This window comes from Ambystoma mexicanum, chromosome 2q, assembly GCF_040938575.1.
Source record: "Ambystoma mexicanum isolate Mex_15411 chromosome 2q, UKY_AmexF1_1, whole genome shotgun sequence".
In the NCBI taxonomy this organism is placed as follows: domain Eukaryota; kingdom Metazoa; phylum Chordata; class Amphibia; order Caudata; family Ambystomatidae; genus Ambystoma; species Ambystoma mexicanum.
Window position 1 is genome coordinate 774617341 of NC_090924.1, and position 16962 is coordinate 774634302.

Consider the following 16962-nt stretch of genomic DNA (forward strand, 5'->3'; position numbering starts at 1 on the left):
AACAGGTGAACCTTAAATTGTTATGATTGGAAACTCCTGCATTAAGGTTTTGAACTCTGTTCATGTAGCAGTGAAGAAGTTGGCATTTTCACTCTCCAGCAAATCCGCGTGGAGCTGAACATTGTGATTATGGGATATGTACATTAAATCGTGTGCCATGTTATATTAAAAAGCGTTGGTCTGATGGCAATTTTATACACCATGGAATATGCACATGCACAGTCTGCAGTCCGATACGGCTGTCTTTAACCAATTGCTTTGAGTTATTGACATCGTTATGAAAAGGACATAACCATAAGGGCAGGTACCATCTCAATATGTAAAGTATTTTTAATGAAATGCCACATTATATGGAAGTTAATACAATGGGGTACATTTTTAGTTTTTGTTAAATGATTTTCTGATTGTAAACTTTTTTAGGTATAACTTATTTCTGATGCTTGTTAATCATCTTCGAATCACATGCTGTGCATATGGTCCGACATCCAGTGGTAACCGCGGAGTATTGCATCTTGTCTTTCGGGGACCGAAAGGGGACGTCGGCATAGGCATGTCCATAACACTATCCCTATCGTGACGTGTAGTGTACCCAAAATCCCTCACGCGCCGAGGTCCCTCAGATCGTTTTTTTCCACCCAGATAAATGGTCGCCCTATAGCGGAGCTCTTACTAGAGACATTGTTTATCTCACCAAATTGTCGGTTATTCCCCGTTAAGTCACTTAAGTCTACATGGGATTCGTCTACGGCTGTGGATTTCGGCGCCTAAAATACGGCGGCTGGATTTTCCACGTGGTCGGGCCTTACGGCCGACCTATACAGTAGGGAGAGTGGGGTCGGAGTGGCCATATTGTCGGTATGTCTTTCCTCCTTTCCCCTTTTTTCCCTTTTGGTCTGGTCATCCTTCCCTTTAGCTATGGAAAGGACTCCTTTTAGATTCTGCCCTAAGTGTAGGGTTAGATATCCATGGAAGGACGAACAAAAGACGTGTAACGCCTGTCTCACCCTAGAGCATGACAAAAAGCAGTGTGCGGCCTGCAAACTCCTTCGGAACAAAATCCTTTAGTACCGTGTAAAGCAGTGGGCCACGTACGGTATGTCGCGGGTGGAACCCTCTTCCCCCACCGCCACACCCGCTGAGAGTGACGGGGGTACTTCGGATGACCAAACATCTGTTGCGGATGTTATATAGCTTGAGGCGTGAAGTTTGTAATGTGTGTGACAGGATTGCAGGAGGTGGGCCGGTCCTAGATTTTAGGACGGTAATCCTGGGTGATGATTCCGGGTTGGGTGATGTCAGCTCAGCCCACAAGAAGTGGATTTTTCGTGCATTTATTGTGGCCAAGAGGTTGATTCTCCGCGGGTGGAAAGGGCGGGAATCTCCTTCCTATGAGGAGTGGATCCAGGAAATGCAATGCCCGTCACAGACGGAGAAATTTATTTACAGATTGAAATGTAAAATGTCGACATATGAGAAGATTTGGAACGTGTTTATTGACTTCTTTTAAGTTGGTTCTTTGTTTTTCCTCTTGTTTATAACTTGGTTTCTGTAATATTGTTGTGGCTGATATGTTGTATATGTTGTATATGTTGTATATATTATAAATAAATATCTAAAAAAAAAAAAAATATATAGCTTGAGGCGGACGCTTCTAGGTCCGCTATGCCCGTCCCCGACCCTTTAAGGCCTGACTCTGGTCTCGCTACAGGGACAACACCCAGCGACAGGGGCGTACTAGCGCATCGCACTAAGCACACAACCCCTATACCGATTTTAACATCTTCGTCGAAAAAGGTGAAAGCGCCAACAGGGCCGGCGAAAACTTCGCCGGTTTCCTTGGATCGTTCCGATCCAAAGCCTTCCCTGCATCCGCAGCAGCGTCTTGCGACTGGACAATCCAAATCAAACAAGGGCGCTACTCCAAAAACTGCAAACGTTGAAGCGCGGATGTCCGGCGCTTTGATGGTCTTAAAGGCTGCAGTAGGCCCGAAAACTACGGCTAGGCCTCTACCTGAAAAACTGACCGCTAAGCCCTCTAGCGCCACGGAAGGTAGTTTTCTTGCCAGTAAACCATCGGAGCCTTTGTCTCACGCCGATTCGGCGACTATCGAAGACGGCATCGGAAGAATTACAGCAGTGGTGGGTCTTACCCCGGTTCCGTCCAAAGTTATGGGACAAGCTGCAGAAAAAGTTTCAGATGCGGATTGGGATCCCGATTCTTACGACACTTACGAACATAGCCAGGAGCCTCTCTCAGACACCCTAAATGACTCTTCGAGTCAGTTGGGCGGAAACCGTAGTTTCTCCACCTGCAGGCCTGTTTGGGTCCTCCAAATGGACTACAGAGAAGTTTGAAGGGTGTATGGATCGGCTGGGGAGGATTATCGGGTTTCCTGACCATCCTCCACCGAAAAGGGCTCGAATGGACCCTAATCTCCAGATAACTGGGAGGAAACCCAGCAGGAAGGTCTAGACCCATGGACACAGCAAGATCAGGACTCTGATGTTTCGTGCCTGGATTCTCCTCCGTCCACCCCGGCTCGCCAGGCCTCTCCTGTGGATGACCAAATGGCATTCAACTCCATGTTGAAAAAAGCAGCTGAATACTTCAAAATTTCCACTCAGGAGGCGGTGCCTGAGCAGGATTTTGTGGAAGATATCCTGAAGGAGAAACCTCCATCTAGCCAGGCCATACCCCTCCTCTTCTCTGTGAAGAGAAGGGTGGCTCCCTCATTGGTATCACCAGCTCAAACCCGGGCAGTGAACCCAAGAGTTGTAAAACTATTTCGGCCCTCCCCTTCCAACCCTCTATACATCAGAGGGCATGCCATCCCAGATTCATTGGTAGTGACTACCACTCGGAAAAGGGCAGGGGTACCCCTTGCCACGGGGGAGTCACTGCCGGACAAGGAATCTAAGCGACTGTATGGCCTTGGCAATCGTGTCACGTCAGCAGCCGTATACACTACGCAGATTGCTAATAATACTACACTATTGGCAAGCTATGCTGACGCCCAATGGAACATGCTCCAGGAAGGACTCCAGGAGGTTCCTGAACTTGCAAAATCGAAGCTTCTCTCCATTGTAATGGAGGGAAGAAGTTAACCAGCATATGATCAAGAACACTCTTAAGACTGCGGAAACTATAGGCAGGTCTCTGGCCCAAGGGACCCTGCTGAAAAGACACGCTTGTCTGCGTACGTCTGGTTTTAAACCGGAAACTCAAGCCTCCCTCATAAACAAGCCCATTGAGGACTCAAACCTCTTCGGGAAGGCGGTGGATGAGGCTTTGGAAACAACCAAGAAGGAGCATGAGACTCTGAAGTCTCTGCAACAGATCACACAGAAGCCTTCCACCCAAAGGGGTAATGACTCTTAGCGGTCCTTTCGAAGGCAAGCCCGTGCTGGTCAAAACCACTACGGCACGGGAAACTTCAACTTAGAACAGACTTCTGGAAACACTGCATACTACTCAGCAAGGGGTCAGAAACGCGGCAAAGGCAGAGGCATAGACCCCAATCCCAGAGGAGCCACAGCCTCTGGTCAGAAATGACCACCAAATCCAGGTCTCCTCCCATGTCACCTCGGTCGGGGGGCGATTAACATCTTTCCTCATGGAATGGGAGGGAATAACTTCAGACCAGTGGGTCATGAAGACGGTCCCCCACGGTTACTGAGTGGAATTCGCCCGACCTCCACAATTCAGACCACCGCTCTCACAGCGCCTTTTCACCGGACCATCTGGAGAGCCTGAACCAAGAGGTGGAAGCGCTGCTGGGAAAGGACGCCATAGAAGCTGTCCCTATTCTTCAGGTAAACAAGGGTATTTATTCAGTGTACTTCCTTGTACCCAAAAAGGATCTCACCATGCGCCCTGTTCTAGATCTGCGACTAGCGAACAAGTTTATAAAACCCCAGAAGTTTTTTGCATAGTAACACTGCAGGAGGTGATTCCATTGCTGAAACAAGGGGATTACATGGCAACATTGGACATGAAAGATGCATACTTTCATATTTCAATGTTGCCGGCGCACAGAAAATACCTGAGGTTCATGATCCAGGACAGGCATTACCAGTTCAAGGTACTCCCCTTCGGCATCGCCTCAGTGCCGAGGGGGGGTTTACCAAAGTCCTGGCAGTGGCAGCAGCACACCTGCGCAGACTATCAGTCCCAGTTTACCCTTACCTCGACGACTGGCTCATTACGGGGGACTAGTTCGACGTTTGTTTTTCAAACACCCAAAAAACAGTAGATCTCCTGTTCAGTCTGGGTTTCTCAATCAACGAAAAGAAATCCAGTTTGGTCCCCAGTGAAATGAAACAATTTCTGGGAGCTCTAATTCGGACGAAGGAAGGTCTCGTCTTTCCCTCCAACGAGAGGGTTCAGAACATGCTTTTTCAGATCCATCAATATGTAGCCAGTCAGGAGGTGACGGTGCGCAAAGTCATGCGCTTGCTAGGAATGATGGCGTCATGCATTTACTTCCCCATGCGCAGCTGCGCATGCGTCCCATGCAAGAGTGGCTCAACAGCCAGTGGTGTCAGGCCAGCGGACAATGGGAAGATCTGGTAGTTGTCTCGCCAGCCCTCGTTCTCTCTCTGCAGTGGTGGTCAAGAAAAAACCTCTTGAAGGGGAAGACCTTCACCACCCCTGCAGTGGAAGCCACTCACGACAGACGCATCTCTCACGGGATGGTGGGGGGCCTCACCTGCTTCAGCAGACAGAGCACAGAGTGTGCTCCCCTCAAGTAGCGTCCAACCATATAAACTTACTGGAGCTATTAGCGGTGTTCAAAGCACTGAAGGCCTTTCAGATGCGACTGCAAGGGAAGACAGTGCTGATCCTAACGAACAGCACTACAGCAATGTATTACCTGAACAAACAGGGGGGCACTCACTCTACAGGGCTATCCAAGCTGTCCCAAAACATTTGGATATGGGATCTCAAACACAAGATGTTTTTGTTGTCCCAACATGTTCCAGGGGAACTCAATCTTCTGGCAGACGTACTCGGCAGAGATTTTCCTCTGCCAGAAGAATACGAATGGTGGCTACACGAAGACATTGTATCCAACGTCTTCGCAGAATGGGGCTCCCCAGAGATTGACTTGTTCGCTACTCAGGAGAACGCCCAATGCCCAGACTACGTCTCCAGGTACCCCCAGAACCGATCCAAGGGGAACGGTCTCTGGATAATATGGACATGGAAATTTGTCTACACTCCACTCCCCTTCTCAACAAGATAGTGCACAAGATGCACCAGGAACCAGTTACCATGATACTGGTGGCCCCCTTGTGGGCCCGCCAACCCTGGTTCGCTCACCTGATGGAAATGTCCCTCTCCCCACCAGTAAAACTACCCTGCCCCTACAACATGTTGTCTCAGGACAGGGGGGAGACCCTACTCCCATGCCCACAAACCCTGAGCTTAGCAGCTTGGCTCCTGAGATCATAGAGTTTGGACACCTGCAACTCCCTCAGAGGTGCATGGACATACTCGGGGAAGCGAGAAAACCGAATACACATTATTGCTATGCCAGCAAATGGAAATGTTTTGTCATCTGGTGCAATTCCAAGGGCGTCAATCCCATAGATTCCTCACGCACACACATTGTGCTGTATCTAACCCACCTGTTGGACACTGGGTTAGTCTTCAATTCCCTAAAGGTTCATCTGGCTGCTCTGTCAGCCTACACCACTTCACAACAAAAGGTGTCATGGTGGAAAATACCGGTGATTAAGCCTTTATGGAAGAGCTTAAGAGGATTTATCCTCCCATTTCTCACCCAGCCCCTGGATGGGATCTGAATGTCGTTTTGACTAGGCTCATGGGAGCTCCCTTTGAGCCTATGCATAAAGCAAGTCTGAAAGACCTGACTTATAAAACAGCCTTCCTAGTGGCTATCACTTCTGTCAGAAGGGTTAGCGAACTACAGGCTCTTTCTGTTCTAGACCCCTTTGTTACAGTCCACAAAGATAAGGTATTTCTGCGTACACATCCCAGATTTGCACCTAAATTCATCTCAAAGTTCCATGTGAACCAATCAATCAAACTTCCCACTTTCTTCCAGAACCCTACTAACATGGCCGAAAGAAGCCTTCACACACCAGACGTGCGCAGGGCAGTCATGTTTTACCTGGAAAGAACTAAACCACTGAGGAAGACTAAACAGTTTTCGTTTCAGTGGCAGCTGGTAGAGAAGGGGATCCTGTCTCTAAATCGGCTATCTCAAGATGGATTGTCAAATGCATCACACTGTTACACCCTTGCCAAGAGAGAACTACCCTTCAAGCATAGAGCACATTCTACTCGAGGCAACGAGGCATCCATAGCATTCATTGCAAATGTTCCTCTCGAGGCCATTTGCAAAGCGGCAACCTGGTGTTCTGTACACACCTTTACAAAACACTATTGCCTAGACACTCATTCTAGGTCTGATTCTCAGGTGGGACAAGCAGTACGAAGACATCTTTTCTCTACTGTTCCTTCCCACAATCCACCTCCAACTCTGGGTACTGCTCGTTAGTCTATGCACAGCATGTGATTCTAAGCAGATTAACAAGCATCAGAAGATATGCATTACTCACCGTAATAGCATTTCTGATGATTGTATCTGCTTAGATTCACATGCGCCCTCCCTACCTCCCCGCTCGGGGTGGAAGGAACATAGACGTCTTACTACTTTCTCTCTTTATGTACTCGCTCACTATAGCCTGGGGCTCCCTCATGGCAGAAAAAATACTATCGGAGGGACCTCGGCGCGTGAGGGATTTTGGGTACACTACACGTCACGATAGGGATAGTGTTACGGACACACCTATGCCGACGTCCCCTTTCGGTCCCCAAAAGACAATATGCAATACTCCGCAGTTACCACTGGATGTCGGACCATATGTACAGCATGTGAATCTAAGCAGATACAATCATCAGAAATGCTATTACGGTGAGTAATGCATGTCATAGAAGTAGCCAGGCTAAAAATAGTGTAGAGAGCCTTTCTTGATGTTTCACATGGCGAAATTACCAAACTAAACGTATCTAGCATGTAAAATAAATAAATACATGTTTGTGTTCTAAGTAGTGCAAGTACGCCGCTGTATGGCATTTCTGAATATTCTGTCGGCGTGGTTCAATCATTTTTAAATCTGTCCGTTGTAAATATTATGCCGTTAAGCACCCGTTCCATGGGCTATACCGGTTGGTAATGACCTGGCGGCCCTATTTAAAGGTCTGAGCAAAGGGGGCTGGGACGGGGCCTATTTAAAAAAACATTTTTTTCAGTAAACTGGTTGCCTCACGGCATCCTGTTAACAGAAAGAATATCCTTTACCAAGATGGCTGCCATGAAATGGGAAGGCGGGGCTCCATATGGAACCCCTCTACCATTTCCATGGCGGCCGAAAAGTCAAACGGAGAGGAAGCTGCGGCAGATGCAATGAGGTAAGTGGGGATGGGGAAAAAAGGGTCTGGCGGTGGGAGAGTGGGGCTGATGTCAGGCGGGGGAAGCGGTCATTAGACATCTTGCAATGCGGGCTAGATTGGCAGATTCAGCCTGCGTTTCCAGCCTCCTGATTGGCTGGCACCCCCGCCAAGTGTTCTAATTGATGTTTGCTATCAGATACTTTAAAGCAATACGAATCAGCAGGATTTTGTTATTTGGGGGTAGGGGGTGCTGTGTGTGTGTCTGTGTGTGTCTGTGTGTGTGTGTGTGTGTGTGTGTGTGTGTGTGTGTGTGTGTGTGTTCGGGGAGAAGTTGGGCAGTTGATTTTCGAATTAGAGGTAGGAACCACTTATGTTTAGAAATGTACCTTTTTTAAAAAAAACTAACGCAATGGGAGAACCCGTTTTTCTTTTCTTTGATATTTGCATCAAAATTGGCTTTTCTTTCCTCCTTCAGCACAAATAAGATTTACTCAAAATGGAATCCTTGGAGAAACGAGGAAAACATACATCAGGTATGACACTAGACTTAGTTTTATTAGTAATTAGAATACACCACACGCAGTAGCTCCAAGGCCCCACCTCCTTTTCCACCCTCTGCTTTAAACCTAGCTAGTGTGATTTGTCTGCCCAACTACCTATTTCTAAATATGGTATGTAGACTTGTGTGTGACATAGGAAACTCCTCCAAAATAGCCCTTGCCTTAACTCCTTTTTTGTTTCCTTTACTAGATATGCTGGCTCTTAATTTCCAAGAGCCGAGTTCTCCAATAAGGTATAATATAACCAAGTTTGGTCTTATGCAGTTGCTTTTAAAAAAATCTCTCCTCGACCATTTGTCCAATTGGGGAGATTAATTCAGACGTACTGATGAACTGAGATCCGAACGTTTCAGTAATTAAAACGTTGCATGTTTGTTTTTCCATTTTTTGTTTGTTTTTATTGTCCAACTTAGCTCAGACTAGTTCTGTCCTGTTCAGAAGTTCAGTACAAGCTATTGTGCAGTTATGGTCTTCATTTTGTACACAACTAAAACGGGTTCACACTGTTTCTTTCTTTGTATGTGTTTGTGATCAGTTAGCGTGGCGTTTTTCTTTTCCTAACTGAACGTATCTTTCTTTTGCTCTCTGCATCCATAGATTGGAACGCTCTCTCTCATTATCAAACCTGAGTTTTGTTATAGAAATTGCTAGACTATGGAAAACTTGAATATCGAAGCCCACATCGAAGAGAAAATAAATGGTACTATTAGAGCTTGTTACCCTTGAAGTATTTCTCTTTGGTAAAACCAGGACTGTTTTGGTTGCTTCTTTTTTAGACACCCATGTTTAAAAAGCTGTACTGCTATTGATTGTTTCCTGTTCATAATTTCATGGCCCTGAAATTCAGGCATAATTAGCTCTGCTGCATTCATTTTAATCTCTGTACATTGCTGTGTTCTCTTTTAATGGCATATACAAATCAGTAGTTTCCATCTATTTACGGAATTTCTGCCTCTAGGGAAGTTCATGTTGTTCCCATGATCAGAGTCTGTTGGCTACGCCTCTACTCGCTCTCTCTCCCTGCCTCAGTTAATTAACCTCACTGATTCTTTTGATGAACCGGATGACGACATTGTTTTAAAGGCATATAATCTTACATTTGAGTGGTGTCCTTTTGCCGTTTCTCTAATGCTGTATGATTCCGAGCAGTAAACTAACAAGTCTTTCTACTGTTCCCATATGTTTGATCCTCTTACTAGTATGTTAATTGAATATTTGTTTTATCATGCAGCTTTTAGCAGTGCATAAACCGTTATTCTCCCTGGAATATTTCCAAAACATAGCTGATCATTATTTCAATGAAAGACTGTCTGCTCCATTTCCATAATGTTCATGAACATTATGTGCGTCAGTGCCTGTTTTTAACTTTTCAAGATGGAGGCGCCATTCACAAGTGGTCCATTCTCAGACTGTACTGGAACATGCACTGTGTTATTCTTTGTTGGGTCCTGGGTATCACCTTTTTGAGATGAGCGTATGGTTTAAAGGCTTGTATTTATGGACACAGATGCTTGGCGAGAATCTTTTTGAGAAAAAGGGCAAAGGACAGCCTAAAGACAGTCTCCTGCGGTGTGTTTGTTGAATTTCTGGGAAAGCAGATGTGTTTTTGGACTTGCGCTGTACTGCTACTGGCCTTTTAACTCTGAGGATTCTGAGAGGGCGAAGCGCCAGTGCTAAAGACACTCTCCTGCAGGCCTGTTATTCACTGCTGGTCGCTGTCCGAAGTACCCACGCCGCTGTGGTTCGAACTGGTAATTCCACAGGCTTGTACTTAACATCGACTGAAAATTAACCGGCTCTGTGTGGGTTTACACAGCTACGACGTGAGCGAGTTTCACTTGTGGATAAACTGTCATCCATTCTTCCTTGTCGTACTATTGCATGTGTCGTGGTGTATGTATGCCGCCTCAAACTGTGACAAATTTGAAATTGAATGGAACTAAGCTGAGCTGTGCTTTCTTGATTTCTAGTCCTACCACTTGTGGTGTGACTGCCAGAGTAGAATGTCCACCCTCTCTCCTACTGAGGTAGGTAGGACGAAGTTGAGAATCGGACAAACATTGGACACCGGCCCACCGTCCACTACGGTCCCCATTGTTTCTGTTGAGCCTGCAGTAATTGAGAAGATGAGTGCTCCTACTATTTACAATTTAGGGAAAGCTGACACATCACCAAATGTAGGGGGCAATACTGTCACCAGCTCAGCTCTTCCCTCGCACAGACCCAGTCATGAGGTGACATCTGAATTTGTGCGGGGGATGGGCGAGGGAGCTGGCCTCTCAGCAAATGGGTCTGCTACGTCTTCTCAAAAGGCAGACGGAGGATAAATGCAGCTTAATGCAGCATCAACTAGGATTCGAACTAGTCCACTTTTGTTTGACGCAGAACTACAAAATTAGTCCAGAGGCTTGATCCCTGGTCAGGGTTATGAGGGTACTTGTCTGGCACCTAGCAAAAACGATGTGTTAAATGAGCCCATTGAAGATTTTACGATGTTAGATGAATCTTTCCTTTGCCTCTGTAGGAATATTGGAGACCTCATGCAAGGGTTATGAAAGGCGGGCCTCCATTAATAAAGCCTTGCAGTGGGGAAATCTGAGCTTATCGGACCACTCTTTGAGACACGACCTGCAACGGGATGCTCCGGCTAAATCAAACTTGATAGCTCCCTTGGGGCGGGGCTATTGCACCCAAAAAATACTCTGGCTTGGAGTGATTCAAATACTCTACCCAATATTGACTCTCTGGGCCCTACTTCCATTTTTGCTTTGCATTTGGGCCTTCAATTAATCTTATGACTGTATGATAACATTAAAGACAGCGTGCAAGATAACTCGAAGATAGGAGGAAACGTGAATGCCTTGATGGCCAACGTTGTTAATCTTGACAAGAAGCAGAAATCTAGCCAGCAAAGTTCATAGTGTGGACCCAGGCTTAAACAATTACTTGGTGAACCTTGTGGTTGCCTCATTAGTTACGCATTCACCAGACACTCTCCACCTTGCTGGAATGTCAGTTGGCTATGAATGCCTCCATTATTCTCACTCACATCAACGAAATTCAGTTGGAGAGCAATCCACCTTCAGGGGAACTAGATTGGTCTACCAACCAACTTTCACTGTGAACCTTAACCAACACGAGAAGCTCCTGTGGGGGTGAAAAAAGAAGGGTCACAAGGCTCGACCAATTACACATACTTCCCAAGTCTGCTCTGAATCGCTTGAAGTCCAACGTGAGGAATCATCGGCAGACCAGGTGATGGAGACAATGACGAGTCATGACACCATAGAGATTGAGGAAACTACTAGTCCCGAAAAACAGTGGGAGATTTACAGAGGGAGAAAGAAGTGGCACAAGGACAAACAACTGAAGAAGACAAAAAATTTACCAGCAACAAATCGGAACAGGAGAAACTCGCCAAGGAGCTTTTTTTTTTTGTTTTTTTTTTGTTTATAATTTGAATTTATTAGGATTTTTCATAGGTATGACAAAGACATTACAGAATTGTGTTAAGGAATACAAAAAAAAGGAAACAATAATATACAGGTATAAAAGCATTCTGCCTAACAACAATATCTGAACGAACTATTCAAAACATTTTCTCCCCTCCCTACCCTACCCTACCCAACCCTCCACGGAACATTATTTCCTTGGTTATCCATTGGTGCACATTTTGAGGACGACTTGATTGGTGCCCTTTGTGAGTTCACTGGTTGTGGTTTTTAGGTGCGGTTACCTCTGTATGGTTTCCTCAGGGTCATCGTGTAGGTCTCCTTCAATCCATATGGTCGATGTACTGTTATCTGGAGAGTAGCCCTCATTGGTTCCCCTTTGCATTCTAGCTATTAGTTTCAGGCATATATTTACTTACAAAGTCTCCCCACAGTATGTCACATTGCACGGATTTTGTATGTAGGGTTGAAGTTATTTTTTCCATAATACAAATATTCAATGCAACATTAACCCATTCTTCCTTGCTTGGCACATTTTCAGATTTCCACTTTATCGTTAGGGCTGCGCTGGCTGCCAGTAAAAGGTGAGCTGCCAGGCCCTTGATTCTATGAACCCAAAGAGAATAAGAAAGGGGTCTGCAGTTCTCTGAATTCCGTCTAGATCCCTGGTCCACCCTAGGACCTCATCCCAGTAGACTCTGACCCGGGTGCAGCCCCACCACATGTGCCAGTAGTTGGCAATCTCACCATTTTCGCCAGCACCCCGGGGACAGTAACTGAAACATTCTGGAGAGTTTAAGGGGGGTCATACTGCCATCTGTGTGTTTGATCGCGTGAAGCTTATATTGGCTGGATATAGAAACCTGGGGGGCGGCCCTACATATCCTTCCCCACATGTCTGAATCAACCTCTTCACTCTCCCATCTATTCCGCAATGGTAATGTGGAGGCCCTTTCGGCCTCAATCAGTTCTCTGTACATTGCAGATATCAAACCCTTCATCTCTGTCCTAGAGTTCAACAGCTTCTCGAAAGGAGCAAGTTCTCTGCTCACCTTATCCTTCCATTCACCCTTTGTTAAAATGCCTTTGATCTGCAAGAACTGAAAGACAGATGGGGGACCTAAGCCTAAGGCCTCTCCCAATTCTGAAATTGTGATGAAGGAGCCATTCCTCCATAGCTGACCTACCCTCTCTAGTCCTGCTTCAAACCAGGGCTGGAATCTCTCCACATTGAGAATGCCCTCTCTGATGCCAGGGGACCATAGATGGCTCAGGGGAGATTGCCATGAGGTAACTTTACACATGTCCAAAATTTTCCTCCATATTTCCCAGACGGTCCCCAGGATTGGGTGGTCTCTCAGTCTCCGCAATCATTTGTTCCTTGGCACCCCAACCATTCAGAGACGGTTGCTGGGGCTAGGTAGTGATTGTCCATTGCAACCCATTGGGGTTCTTTATGGTTCCGTAAGTGTGGAATCAGGATTCGCAGTTGGGTAGCCTGATGGTAGTATTTCTTCAGGTCCGGTAATCCCATCCCACCCTTGTAGTGCCAAGGTGTCATAAGCGACCCTCAATCTTTTTCCTTGCCATAGAAACCTTACAATAGCTCTTTTAACTTCTTCAAAGAAAACCTTTGGCATTTTGTTGGGGAGCATCTGAAGAGGGTAGAGAAAGCGGGGGAGACATACCATTTTGATCGCATTTTAGCTACCTAACCAGGATATTGTCAGTTTTGGCAAGATCAGCATGAAACTTTGGAAGTAGGGAGGGAAAATTGGCTTCATTGAGTTTGTCCCTCGTGACCTGTTTGCCCAGATATTTTAACTTGAGAGTTTCCACTGTGAGTCCTAGTGGTGAGAATCTCTCTAGATCTTCCTGTGTGGTGTCGTGTAAGGGAAATAGGATCGATTTGCCCTTGTTAATTTTGAAACCCGAAAGTTCCCCATATTCCTTGATTTAATTGGATTGCCCTGGGTATGAATGATGTGGGGTTCGAGATGTGGAGAAGTAAATCAGCATACAGGGCCACCTTGTACTCGGACCCACCTAGCTGAAGCCCGTTCACCTGGCGGTCGTGTCTCAACTTCTGTGCTTGGGGTTCCAATGAGAGTGCGAAAAGTATGGCGGAGAGGGGGCATCACAGCATACCTAATTCAAACCATCAGGAGTATTCTCCGTTTACAAAGACAGATGCTCTGGGGGACGTTTTCACTGCCTGAATGCCTCTTCTGAATTTTGGGCCTATTTCTACTTTGCGGAGGACTGCCATCAGGAAATTCCATTCGACTCTGTCGAAGGCCTTCTCGGCATCGACCGACAAGAGAGCTGGATCGTTGGCCATATTTCGGGAAGCGTTGATCAGATGTAATGTCTTCCTCATGGTATCAGCTCTCTGCCTACACAATATAAAATCTACTTGATCTGCAATTATCAGGTGTGGCATGAATGTTTCAATTCGCGCCACGAGGATTCTAGTGTATATCTTGGCATCCACATTTAACAAGGATATGGGAAGGCATGACCTACATGATTTGGGGTCCCTTCCCTCTTTGGCAATAACCGAAACCAGGGCCCGGACGAAAGAGTCCGGAGCTTTCCCAGTATTGTGGATCTGGTTGAAGAGTTCCACCATAAAGGGGAGGAGAGAGGTGAGAAAGGATTTATAGAATCCAGCGGTGGAGCCATCCTCTCCTGTAGATTTGCCCAATGATAGCCTCTTAACTGCATTTTTTTACCTCTTCCTCAGTTATCGTGTCCTCCAGGGCTAGTGACTCATCACTTGTGAGTTTCGGCATTTGTACAGACAACAAATATTTGGCAGTCCCCCCCCCAGCCCAGGTTGCATTCCCGATCTATATTGGGGTCTCATAGAATGATGCGAAGGCCTCAGGGATTCCGCATTTAACACGATCCAGGAATTCTCACGGTCCTCTATTTCTAAAACATTCCGCTCAGCACGTTGGTCACGCAACCTGGCTGCTAACAGGGCATCCGCCTCATTTCCCTTATCATAGAACTTTTGTTTTAGGAGCTGTAGCTTACAGACTATCAGTCCATGTTCCAGAAGACAGAAGTTCTTCCCTCTTCCTTTTCGCTTCTAGGACCCTGTCTGTTCTCCCACTCTCATGCCTCCTTACAGCTTCATCTAATAGACCTATCTCGTTCCTAAGTTTATTTTCAATTAGGATCCTTTCCCTCTTTTTGCTTGGGCCCTCTCTGTTTAGGACTCCACGCCAGGTCGCCTTCGCTGCTTCCCACACTGTTGGTTTGGAAACCTCCCTGGTGGTGGTTATCTTGAAATATTCACTAATTTCATTTTCCATCTCCACTTTAAAGACAGAATATTTCCAGAGTTTCATTGCATCTCCATTGACCCCCCCCCCCCCCCTCCCAGTAGGTAAATCATCCCATTTCACATCGACCGTAACCATCTCGTGGTCCGACCAGGTGATCGGATAAATCTCTGATCCTGCCGCAGTGTTATACAGTTCTTCCGATAGGTATATATAATCAATCCGGGTTAGCGTGTTATGGAGGGCAGAGTAGAAGGTGTAGCCCTGTTGATTGGGATGAAGCTCCCTCCATGTGTCTCATAATTTGTATATATTGAACATGTTCGTGACCTCTGTGCGCCCTCCCTCCATGGGTTCTTTCGTGTTGGGATTGCCTGCTTTTCTATCTAGCCTGAGATTAGCTCAGATCTTAAGGTCGCCCCCAAGGAGGACATGACCTACGGCCTTGAGCGTGATTTTGGGGACCGGTTTAGCCAAAAATTGTGATTGTCCTGTGTTGGGGGAGTACACTGTGGTAAATGTAACATTTGTTTTACCTATAGAACCTGCTACTAGCAAAATGCGCCCCTCTATATCGGCCCATATCTTGGTGGCCGTGAAGCCCAGCCCTTTTCTAATGAGTATGCCCACTCCTCCCCTTCTCAGAGGTCCCGAACCCCAGTACTCTAAACCCATTCGTTTCCCAAGGCGTCTTCGTTCCTCACCTTTGATGTATTTCATTTCTTGTAGGAGGAGAACGTCGAGTTTTGCCCTGCGGAGTTCCCGACATACTAGTGATCTTTTGGTTGGAGAGTTGAGACCTTTGACGTTTACCGTTCCCACCCTGAGGAGGCCCTTTGCCTATGGGTCTTTAACCGCCATTTGTGATCGTCTGTGTCAAATGACCTCTCCACGGAGATTGGGGACACTGCGAGTTGTTGACAAACCGTTTGTGAACCAAACCATTTCCTAATGAAGATACTGTTCCTGACCCTCCCCCTCCTCCCATTCCCATATACCATGTCCAGTTGATGGCGTCTGATCGAAATCAGTTTAGGACACTGAACCGGTATCGGACCACCAGTGTAGACCGTCGCCTCACGATCCCATCTCATGGATCATCTAGAATAACGTTTGAGCCCCACATCACGTTTCCCCCCGCCCCCATTCACAATACAAAACATTAACTCTTAGAAGAATATTTGAAAACTAAACACTCAAACCAGTTCACTTCTCAGTAAGGGCTCGGGGCACACTTCTGGTGTGAGCGGCGGTAAACTTTACAAGATCGTTCAAAGTGCCTGCCGGATTCATTAGTCCCCATCAGGTGAGGTGTTGCCTCTTCAGAATTTTCTCGATCCCTTGACCTTACGCCTCTTTGGCCCTTGGAGATTCCATGGTCGTCAGCTTCCTCCCGCTTCTCCTGAATCTCCAGCTTCTTCACCATCCTCACGTGTCTCTAAAAGGTCTTAGGAACATGTACCTTTTTCTTTTTTGAATTTTTTTTTTTAAAACTTTGTTTATTCGACTTGACAACACACAAAGACGCACAGGTCAGCAAATGCACATCGTGACATTAATTTGCGAATCACAGATACAGAGGTTTCACTGTACAATGCAGTATTAATAACACAGAACTTAACAGGCTTATAATAAAGATAGCATTACAATTCGAGTGGAAGAGAAAATACATTCCACACAGGTTCAATGAGGGGAGTGGGTCGGAGATGAAGCCTCAGAGTGTGAGGGACGGGCGGACAGGTAGTCACGGAATCTGCACCAGATATCCCTTAGCCTTGAGTGGGGGTGTTGTGTAGTCCCCCATGCCTCCTCAGTGTTGTGTGCCCAGGTAACTGCCCGGAGCCATTGTGCGTGCGTAGGTGCATAAGGGCGAAGCCAGCACAGTAGAATACCGCGGACTGCCAGCATCATACAGAAGCCTGCCAATTTCCTAGAATCGCGTTGCAGTCCTGGAAGGTCGTGAAAGAGGCATCGCATTGGGTAAGGGTCTATGGTGCAGTCTAGTATGTCTGATATAGTGGAGCATATGTCCTGCCAGTACTGTGTCAGGTGTGGACAATCCCAGAGCATACAAATGTAATTAGCTTGGTCGGCGCCACATCTGGGACAATTAGGCGAGGTCTCATGAAACATACGATGCAGTTTAGTTGGTGTGTGATGATACCTGTGTAAAACCTTAAATTGTAGTAGTTTGAACCTGGAGTTGTACGAGACTTCGTGGGTTCGCGCACACA

The 16962-nt window shown here is 46.5% G+C and overlaps 1 protein-coding gene across 8 annotated transcripts in view; it reads left to right on the plus strand.

Annotated features, from left to right (window-relative positions):
* Nucleotides 1-16962, plus strand: part of WDR37 (WD repeat domain 37) — a 2160746-nt gene that overhangs the window by 123753 nt on the left and 2020031 nt on the right. The window contains exon 2 of one of the 8 annotated variants that reach the window (XM_069648009.1): nucleotides 7899-7956. The exons of the other annotated variants lie outside the window; for them this stretch is intronic. The gene's annotated coding sequence lies outside the window, so the exon portion shown is untranslated. The remainder of the gene's footprint in view (nucleotides 1-7898; nucleotides 7957-16962) is intronic. 8 annotated transcript variants of the gene reach the window in all.